This window comes from Dromaius novaehollandiae, chromosome 2, assembly GCF_036370855.1.
Source record: "Dromaius novaehollandiae isolate bDroNov1 chromosome 2, bDroNov1.hap1, whole genome shotgun sequence".
Taxonomy (NCBI): Eukaryota; Metazoa; Chordata; class Aves; order Casuariiformes; family Dromaiidae; genus Dromaius; species Dromaius novaehollandiae.
In genome coordinates, this window is record NC_088099.1 from 40,921,607 (window position 1) to 40,932,703 (window position 11,097).

General features: G+C 37.1%; 1 long non-coding RNA gene across 1 annotated transcript; it reads right to left on the minus strand.

Moving 5' to 3' along the window:
• Positions 1-354: 354 nt before the first annotated feature.
• Positions 355-7,883, minus strand: LOC135327294 (uncharacterized). Its single transcript, XR_010387397.1, has 3 exons — positions 7,648-7,883; positions 1,396-1,608; positions 355-646 (listed from the first exon to the last, which is right to left on the minus strand). It is a non-coding gene; the product is annotated as an uncharacterized LOC135327294 (long non-coding RNA).
• Between the last annotated feature and the right edge of the window lie 3,214 nt (positions 7,884-11,097).

Consider the following 11,097-nt stretch of genomic DNA (forward strand, 5'->3'; position numbering starts at 1 on the left):
ATGTACAATGTGCTTTTCAGTGTACAAATGATTTTGGCATCTTTCGCTTTCATTTTATATCTATGCTGCCCCGTGGAAGGGCAGCCTGTGAATTATACATTACAGACACAGACACACATTAGATAGGCATGACTGTAAGCTATTACTCATATGGATTCTCACGATTATAATGCACTTTTCCTATTCCTCTGCGCTGCAGGCTGAATAGCCAGCCAGCCAGCTGGGGATGGCTGCTCCTCCTCTGCATGCCAGCGAGCTCCAGCAGCAAAAACTTCTCTTTGAAGTAATGTTGCAGCTCTGCATTATCTTGCACTCCAATGGCAAAAGTGAGCTGTAATTTCATTTACTGTTGTAACCCCTTTTGTAGATTACTTCCTTTGATGCAGTCTTGGAAAGGAAAATAATTTTATTCAAAGTGGTTTATATAGCAAGTTTACTTTATGTATGGTGTGATATTTAAACAGCAGGTAGCATAACACAGTGTCTTCTTCACACAAAATGATATTACTATACTTTAATGAGAGACCTATCTTCAAAATCAGTAGCAACTTTGACTGACAGCTTGACTGTTGCCATTGAGACCCATGAGAAGAATGTGAGACAGCAGGTGGAGGGATTGCGAAAGTCTGGGAGTGGAATTATTTTCCTGTAAAATGAAAAGTTTCTGAGCATTAATCATGCTGAAAAAGGGGCATTCCAATAGAACATTTGATTTTCTACAATCAACTATCAAGACCAATATTTCCTATTTCAAAGTGACAAACTGTCCTTCAAAAGTGCCTTTTTAAACAAAAACAGGTCTCTTATTGCCAGTAAGGATGCGAGACCTTCCAAAGAGTTCCAGGGCAGTTAAACTTAGCTAGTAATTTAAACTACAGATTCCAGAGCAGTGGTCTCCAGACCACTGGTGGCCAATAGCTGGTCTTACTGAACATTAAAATATATGCACAAGTAAAATTTTGATGCTAAGACTATTGGTTTTCCATGTGAAACTTGGAAGGTCCATAGTGGCCACTTAACAGCTCAGGAGCTATCGACAAAAGAGCTTGAGATAGTCCTCCCAGAAGAACTGAAGTATCCAAAAACTTTCTGAACTATTTTCCTGAGCATTTGCTTGTAGCCTGAAAGATCAGTGATAATACTCTCCTCCGCGCAGGCCTTAGCATAAGGAAATGTACTACAGTTTAATATCCCACAAAGGCCCGGAAAATCATCACCAGAAAGTAGTGATCTTCTCCACCTAATTAAGACCACAGAGACCTGAATTGCATGCCCACTCCTCTCTACCATTCACTGCTTTGTTGAAAACGTATGTTGCAAAATCAAGGCCTCAGCAGTTAGGAAATATTGTAGCTAAGATAAATCTCTAGTTACATGATTTCGAGCTATTTTTACCTCTGTTCCGGGAGAGCCTTTCTTTCCAGATGCTGAAGACTCATGGGATTAACAGGTGTCAGATTCCTTTAAGATCCTGCTCCAACTCCTCCAAAAAAGGGCATTTCAGGTAACCCCAATTTTCCTGGCTCTTCATCTCTTTTCTGTGGGTTTCTTCATAGAAAGAGGAGTCCTGGAGTATGATTATTTTTAGACAACACAGCTGATTCAGATCTGAAAAAGATATCCCCAAAATATTTGCAGGCTTTCTAGAACAACACTAGAATCTTTTTACAGTGTATCTAGCAACTATTAAATATACCAAACAAGGAGAAAAGACTCCTTAAATTTTATCTCGCTTAAAATTGTCAGTATTACAAAAAGAAAACACAGAAAAGCTGCTCTGGAACAAGAAGAAAGTTTTTCTTTCTCCCTTAAGGTAACACGTGCAGTCTGAACATCAAAGAATAAGAAAGTGAAAAAGAAGCAAAAGAAAAGCATAAACTCTACTAACCTAAAGATGTTTAGCAACGTTTCAGTTTGATAATTGGGCTCTATCATTTACAAAACTTAAGGATCATTTCCATTTTATGGAAACTGGGTACCATAGCAACAGAGAGTCTGTTTTTGTGATCATTGACTGCCGAAGTTGGCGAGGTTACTTCAGTGAGCAAGCACTGCTGCGGGCCCCCACAGTGCGCTGCTCACAGCCCGCAGATATGCCACAACACCCCAAGCCTCCTTGAGCGGAAACCTTTCTGTGTGCCTTCTGCATTCGTTGCGCTTGGTAAGGAATGATATTACAGCGGATCTATGGATAAAATATGCTCGACACAATGCTGATACAAAAAATTAGCCATCAAGCTGAGTAAGAACTATACATTGTTTTCTGGGCCCCGGTGGGATTTCGAGTGGGTCCTCAGGTCTTTTTAAAAATGAAAAATGATTTTAAAAACCACCTTACTCTTAATCATTGCATGAAAAGCATGTTTTCAAGAGATGACTCCATAACAAGTGTTTTGCTGATGCATGTCACTCAGCTAAAGTTATCACATGGCCCTACGAAGCATCTTTACATCTTTCGCCCTATTAAAAATTCCAGAATTCAAATTCTTTCAGCCCTTTCTCCCAAATACTTCAGCTATGTTAGCACAGCATTCTTTGTACAAACCAGCCCTGGCCTGCTGTTAGTTGCTGTAGTGTATTAGGCCAGTTCTGGGCTCAATAAATTCTGTTCTTCATGGACTTGGCTGTATCTTTGTCTCAAATACTCTTCTGGAGTTTATGGGGTCCTGCATTTTTCATACATTGTAAAGGTAGAAGGGACTGTTGTGGTCATCTCTTTTGCCCTTTTATATAACACATAACTTTGAAAAAAATTGCATTTCAACCGTTTCTTTTAGAAAATAAATCTAATCTTAATTTAAACTTTACTTGCAATGGAGAATCTGCCCCAGGCCTCTCTCATAGCTCTCCATAGGCTCCTGATCCAGGAACGCCAGGCAAATATTTTGATATAATACTTTCCGCAGTAACTGGCGTCTTTTCTTTGGCACGATTTCTAATAGAACCACAGCAGAAAAGGTCTGTGTAGCAAATTGTATGATTTATCAACGGTGGCAGCCTGCCAGGCCTGTTGGGTACTCAGAAGGTCACCACCTGCAAAGAGTTTTAGTGCACAGTGTCTCTCCACTGCCCTCTTCGAAAGTTCTGTTCCTCGAACAAGAGCAGGACAAAGCCCCAAGGCAGAAGCGTGTCTGATTTACCTCTGCTTGCTTAATTTCAGGCCTAGCTGGAGTATGTAAGCTAGTGATAGACTGTCTCTATCTTTTTAGTAGTTTAAACTAATTAATCAGTGATCCAGAATGTAAGTTTTGAAAGAATTTTATATAACTAAAGCTTTATTAGGTTTTGAAAATTTTAAAACTCTTTAGAAAATGCTTTACAAACTTCATATTCACTGTTGTTTTTCTCATTGATAATACTTAATTGTATATCTACTGGTAAATTTTACATCTCTTTATTTAAAATGCATGAGAGTTCATTGACAGAGATATAAATAAAAGTAAAGTATGTTTTTCTTTCTAACTATATTATCCTGTTACAAGGGTCTATGAAAATCCACATGCTTTTCTGGTAGTTGAGCACACTGTGTTTCCAGCCTTGTATTTCATGGGGAAAGATTTGCTGTTTCCATAGGAAAAAAGCTGGCAAAAGAATATATTCTGGAACAGAATTATTCCACTATCAAACTAATGTGAGGTTCCAACCTTTTTTGTGTGTGCGTGTGGAATAGAGCCCTGTTATAGCAGCTTTTTTATTGCAAAGCTTTTAAAATATGACTCATGGGTGTTTCGTCAGTGGAAATGTGTGTAAAAGATGTTAGAGCATTTTCTTTTAAAGATGTCTGTTAACCTTGATTTCAACTGTTTATATACAGATCACATTCAATAATCTTGTAATTCAAATCATCTGAAAGTAACTTGCTGTAGATAAAAATCACTTCATCACATTTTCTGTTCAACGTTCCATATGACATCTGTTACAGAGTAGAGAGAGACCGTTTTTTAAAACAATGTGTGTTACTGTGGAAATTGAATTTTCAGCCCCTTTTTCTGTTTAAATGTCCCACATCAGAAAAGCATGTAAATGCACACTTAACTTTAATTAAATACAAGCATCTAAAGTTAAATATATATTTAAAATACTTCCTACACCAAAGCTTAAAGTAATAATAAAAATGATCAGTCCCTTCAAAGAAACAGTCACAAAAGTAAATAGATCATAATATTGAGAAAGTTAAGGTAAACATAAAATCATTTGCTATGCTCAAATGCCAATTTATTTTGTTAAGAAACATAACAATAACATCTAAAAAAAAATTCAAAACTTCTATTAACTCCTGAAGGCATAGAACAATGAATGTTTTCTGATCTATTATACATGGGCCACAACTTTTCTTCTTGGTGAACTTTCACTGAATAGGGGATAATTAAAAAAAAATGAGAAGAGGAAGAAAAGGGACAGGGATAAAAATATCTCTTTTGTACTTCATGGATGTAACCAGAGTTTCTATTAAGACCAGAAAACCCTGGCATGTGGCTCCTAACTTTTTACTTTTTTATGGCCACTGTGGTCCCTGTGATGGAATGAAGAAAGAACATTTTATTTCTGTTTACTGGAAATCTACTTCTTAGTCCTCAGATTTGGTAAAAATAGTGTTTTATTTCTAGCAAAATATTCAATTAAACAAAAAAAAATTCTGTCAAAATTATGATTTGGCAACGTACTTCTGTATCTCTGATTCATCAGTATTTTTGCTGATGTCTAGAGCCACAAAGACACATTTTGCTTCTGGTTATGTTGTTCTTTCTCATGAAAATGAACCTGAAGCATTTGGCAGGACAACTCCAAAAGTCAATAAATAGTAAGGTTGTTTCTTTTTCCAGACATAGTTCTTTTCCTGGTTTCCTGCTTTTCAGAAACAATAAAAAGTGAGTGCAAGTGGCAATTACAGCAAGACTGACACATAGTGAAAGTTTGGCCTATATCATTTGGGAATTTTAGATGAGGCACTGAGGTCAAGGTGGATATTGTGGTGAGGTTAGGCTACGATTAAAAAATCTGCAGCAGTTTTCTGTGAAATCTGTGTGTGACATCACCTAGTTATTTAACTAAAAGAATTAATCAAAATATTTTAGCCAAAACCTCTGCTTAATTACTTTTACTCTCAGAAATACATTAAAATAAAAGTATTTTTTCATCAAGTTTCCAGACTTCTCAAGAAAGGAATTTTAACAGAAAATGCTTTTAACTCTGTTTTTTGGGTTTTTTTCTCCCCCTAAAATTCTAGTTTAACAAACTAGTTATAACTACTTATCTCAGAACTAGAAAAAGCTAGTTCTTCTGTGGACAAAAAGGAACATAACTTTCCCTTCTCCATTCTGCTGTATTTTGGATTATTGTTTAAAGGATAGTTACCATATATACCCCAAAGTCAGCTAACAGTTTTTTTTGTCAGCAGTCCTAAACATTCTTAAAGCTTAGTAAGTAGTGATTGAACAAACTACTGAGAAAGTGTAATATTTTCATGAAGATAAAATATATTTTAAAATGAAAAATATTTAAATATTTTTCATTTAAAAAGGAAACACTGTTTCTGACAGCAAGTGAACCATCTTCTGGATGTAGTAGTGGACTATACTTACCATAATCATAAACAAGAACTAGTGCTTGATCCTAGGAATATATTTCAAATGTCTTGTGAAAAACCACGGAAGCCTTTCCTTCTGTGTAACCCTGGGAAACAAACCCCTTCCTCTGCTCACTGTAATTTGAAGTTTTTCAGTGGTTCTGTTATTCTGAAGCCTGTGACCATGCACTTCATTTGTGTGGTCATACAGTTTTTAATCGTGAATTATTTTGGATTAAGTACTCAGATGAAGCATTTATTCAGGCTGGATTCTCTAATCAGAAAAAAAGTTTGTGAGACACCAAAGCTCTTACTGTTCAAGCAACCACAAAGAATGTCGATGGCTTGGTAAGTTTTCAGTATACACAAGAGAAAGAAGGAAACAGGAAAATGATAACAAAATTCTAAGTGGTATTCATCATCTTGCAGGACTAAGACTTGTACCACAAGATCACTGGAGTAAACAAGCTGCAGATATGCCTCTCAAAAGCTGAATACAACTTTACTCAACTGCTTTTTGAAAGCAGATATGATTCTGATATTTTACAGCAACTAGAAAAGAGTCAAAACAAATGCACAATTCCAGTTATTCAGAACAAGATAACAGAAATCATGGCTGTTAAAACTGTGAGGGGTATTTTCGCAACGGTTTCTTGTAAACAGGATCCAATTATGGTTGATGAAACAGCAAACTTCCCCAACAAAAGCAACTGACTTTATTCAAGCATACATGGGTAATGACATGAAGGTTCATAAAGAGACTACAAGATTATGCAAACTAAAGACATAGTTGTACTGGTAAAGATACAATATTTTGTTCAGAACTGAGGCCTCAGCTGCTGGCATGGACCCTGCTGTGAAGATGCCAATATTATGGGAAGTTTAATATCACAGCAGCAAAAAGAACCTGAAGGAGGTGGGAAGGGCTCCATTCACTCATTGCCGTGACCATGCTTGGAATTTGGCATGGCTTGAGACTGTGAAAATACTGCTATTGTACGAGATGCTCTTGTCATTGCTTACCAAATTATCAAATTTAATTTAAGTGACACAAATGAGACATTATTTTTCAGGCCACATAAAGCAAAGTCATGATGACATCATAAGGAATTTGACTCAAAAGATAGTCTATGAGTGGCAAAGCATTGGTTTTAATTTCTGAACTGACTAGCACATGTTGCAATAGGAAAACTGTGTGAGGTGCAAAGAAAGAATTTAAAATGACATTTTGAACTGATAGCAAAGTTTTGTGAATTCTGTGAAATCAGCCCATTTCATACGAGTTATATGGAAAAGTTCCAAACAAGTTAGACTATCTTTCCAGTAGTCTGCAAGTTGCAGCGAAAGAAGGCAAATCTTGCTTCCGTTCACTCAAGTTGCTGAAATAGAGAAATAAGATAACAAGCAAAGGTTACCACCTTGTATTTCAAACGGCAGAATGGAAATGCAGAAAGAAGATTTTCATGGTACAGTTTCAGATTATGAATGCGATGAGGAGCACTCACCTGATATGTTATGCCAGAAGAGCTCTAGCTACAAATTCTTGGCAGAGAAGCAAGGATAAAAATCTGTGAAGGGTGTAATTTCTGAGCTGCCACAGGCATTTTGGCAGGTTATGTTTGCCTGCAGTTTTATTCTGGGACAAATTCACCAAAAAGGTTTGAAGTTAGAAGCTTTGGGGTGTGCCTGATAGTCCAAGGAAGAGGGGAGTTCCAAAGAAAGCATGGCTGACAAATAAAAATAGATAGTCAAATTCAACAAAGTATTTTATAGCTTTTTTAGCTCAAATGAATTAGTTTCCAAATGTCCAGTACTCAATCAAACTTTGAACAGAAAAGGCACCAATTTTTTAAGATCTAGAAATTCATAATGATGTCAAGATGAACAGAAACATGCAAACATGCTTTGGATGAATGGTTCTAATTTCAAGCATGATTGACTGATTTTCCAACTTTATTAGTATGCTTCCTTTCAAATTTCAGCTGTTTCAGTGTGCAAGAGAGACTCTGGATTGTGGACAGGAGAATGCCAGGCTGACACCTGAGATGAAGGGGATGGGAAGGATGTGGCACTATTCTTACCAGAGAAATGAATCCCTGAAGGAGTCCTTCCCTGGGAGGCAACTGTCAGCACACACCTGTCTTCTCAGCTTTAGCACAGACTCAGGCTTTCTCCCTTACTTTGTAACCCAATGCTCCCGGTGCAGCTGGTCAGCAAAGGAACCAGAGAGACGGCATTGCACGGCCAATGCATGGGATGTGGCCCGAACTATGGAGGAACAGGAGGTAGGTGTCACAAGTATAAACCTTCCCCTCAGTGTGTGAGGCTTGACAGCTCTATATCTACTGTAAGAAAGTGTCAGATGACAGGAAGATTTTTAAAGCCAGGTTAGAAATATATGCAGTTGTTCAACCAAAAGCTGTCTGTTTTCTGAAGTTGTGAAGTCAGTAAAAATAGTAGCACTGATAACTAATGTTAAATGTATGTGTATTTAAGTACTCTTTTCATTACAGTGAATCACGGCTTTGATCCACAGTGGAACAGTCATGATCGGACTTGTATATGCTTTTACATGTTCATGAGGAGAAAAACTGATGACTTATAGCTTACAGATGTTGCTGAAGAATCCATTTCAAGACACTCAGCAAGAAGATCACTGTTTGGACCTCTTTCAGATTCATAAGTTGTTCTTTTTCCTCATATTTTAAAGATTAATGTTTTAATGAATATTATTTTACCATGACTAAATTTGCCCACTATTAATAAAGTGAGATAATGAGCTCCTATTCCAAACAGTATTACTTTATACAGCAATGCATTCCAAATTGCCAGTCAACTAAACCAATGAAAGGAGTAGATAGTAATATGAAAACACAAGTGTAGATTTTTATACAGGCAAATATTTATGCACATTTTTAATGTTGATTTTGCATTTGCATTACTGTAGTCTAGAAGTGTTACTGAAACGTGCCAACATCACTGTCCAATATATGCATGTGTCTGAACTTGGCCTTCAGCAAGAAGTGCATGCAAAGGGAATACTCATGAAACCTCTCTGATCCAAACTGTTATTTGAAACCATCTTATTTCATGGACAGATTAACTTTTATGTATTTACTGAAATGCAGCTATTCTGTTGTTACATTTTGAGATAGATTTACCGCCCTTCTTATTTGTTGTTCCTACTTGAGCTTCCACCCACAGGACAGTGTCACTGCTGGTATAAACTCAAAAGTTGTGTGAAGTCAGTGACGTTGCAGCTGTTAACTCCATAACCAGCTTTGGCACAGAGCTGCAATTTCATCACCCTGAATAATCACAGCTTCCTCACAAAATTTGCTTGGGAATGAAGAAAATAAAGGCTAAAGAGAACTGTGTATGACATCAAAAGAGGCTAGTTTAAGGGATCACTGGTTGTGTTGTTTTGCTGTAAAACATATCCTGAAACCTCTCATGCCATTTAATGAAGTTTAAAGCAGTTAATTATTTGATCTTGTACTCCTGTAGGTGTCAACAAAGATAAATTATTAAATCAAAATGAAAGTAGCAGGAACAAACATTGCAAGGTTTCTGAGTGAGCACTCCCTCAAGCCAGTCAGCATCGAAAATACTCAGTGCTTTGTTGGAACCTGCTATTCTCAAAAGCAAACATGCTCCTGTTTCCACAGCTTTGGCTTAACAGGGGCCTAGTGCCCTTAAGAAATGGTCAATGTTTAAGAGCTTTGCTTTTGAATGAAGGAATCAGATCCTCAGAAAATGTAAACTGAAATTACTCCATTCACTTCACGAAGGTTGTTCTGATTAATAATAGCTGGTGATCTGGCACTGAAAACTGCATTATTTCTCTTCTGTGACTGTATTCTCAGCATACACCATATTTAAATCATATTATTTATTACAGCTTGCAGATTTTCTGTAAGTTGGCAAATCATTTTCAGTCAGAATTTCTAAAAGCCTTAAAAGAGAAAACATAAACAAAGACACACTAGATATTGACAGAAAATGAGGTCAGAATATTGCCCCCTTGTATTACTATTATTCCCTTATTAGCAACCTTAATACAAAAAATGATGGTATATGCAAAGAGTACACATCTACCCCTGCCTCATACACTGCAAAGAATCACCCCCAGTGCTGGAAGTGTGTGGACGGCTGCTTTGCAAGCACATAGTGCTCTAATAATGTATGCATTAATAATAGTCATTATGCTAATCAGAGGCAATTGGTGGTATTGCTGAAGTATCATGGCCAGAAGTGACAATATATATATTCCTGGACCAGGCCAATTCTGGGAGCGGCTTCTAGGCTGAAATATTCTTTGGGTCTGGCCCTGTTGTTCTTCAAGCAGCCTAGACTATCTTCCCTTTTGGTAGGCAACATTAAAGACCTTCTAGGAAGGACTCAGGACCATTATGTCAGCTTCAGATTAACCATGCAATGTCATTTAAGTAGCACTGGAGATAGGTGGTGGTGGCCGAACTAAGTACTCCCTACTGTGGCTGTGCACAGGAAAGACAAGGACACCCCAAGGAGCACACCACAGCCTCATGCTCATCCAAGGTTTGCAATCCCTTCACACGACACAGTGGACAACTACCCACAGCCCTTCAAGGCTGCTTTTGAAACATAGTGTAGACCCATCATTAGAGTCATCACAGGCATTTTTTCTTTTGCACGGTTATAAGAAGTTTACTTTGTCTTCTGTACCCAGTGGTGGGAAATGGAGTGCTTTTTCTAGGTAATGAGTACACAGAAAGTGAGAGTTAAGAGACGAAAAGATAGGAGAGAGGTTCAGATTCACAGTTCTGTACTTCAAGCCTGTGACACAGGCATAAATAGAACCCAACTGATTAGAGTCACTATTAAAATAACTATGACCAAATTATCTAAGGAAAATAAATTAAAAATGCAAGGACAACCTGTACATTTTTAATCTACAAAAATGAGGTATAAGTAACCGATGAATACAAACTGATTAATCCAGTTTCTTACACAATTCTGTGATAGTTTTGCTCCTAAATTGTTTTTCATGCTACAGATATTATTTAAACCCTGACTCATGTTTCTAGTTGGCGGCAACATTTGAAAATGTATCTTTGCACTTTGTCTGATAAACCAACATCGTAAATATGACTAATGAATACGTAAGGTATTAGGCATGGAGTACAGAGTATGATAGGTCAAAAATACAATAGACCTAGACTATTGACTAAGTTATTGTGGAAACAGAAATATGCACTCATCTGGTTTACTTTAACTGAGTACATTTCAAGCATACATCATTGTATATGATGTATGCAACAACATGCTCTGATTAAAGATGCTGAGTGATTACAAGAAAGGACTTTGGTGCCACTCACAGCTTCACTGCTGATTTGCTATTTAGCTACTTTTTAGGCCATAGTTCAGTAAATCAGTTAAATTTGGGTTTAGCATTAAATACAGACTAAAGCATTATTAAACTTAAAACTGGGGAAATATTTTCTACTATAAACAGCCCTAACTTTTCACTGTAGAAAACACTGAACTAC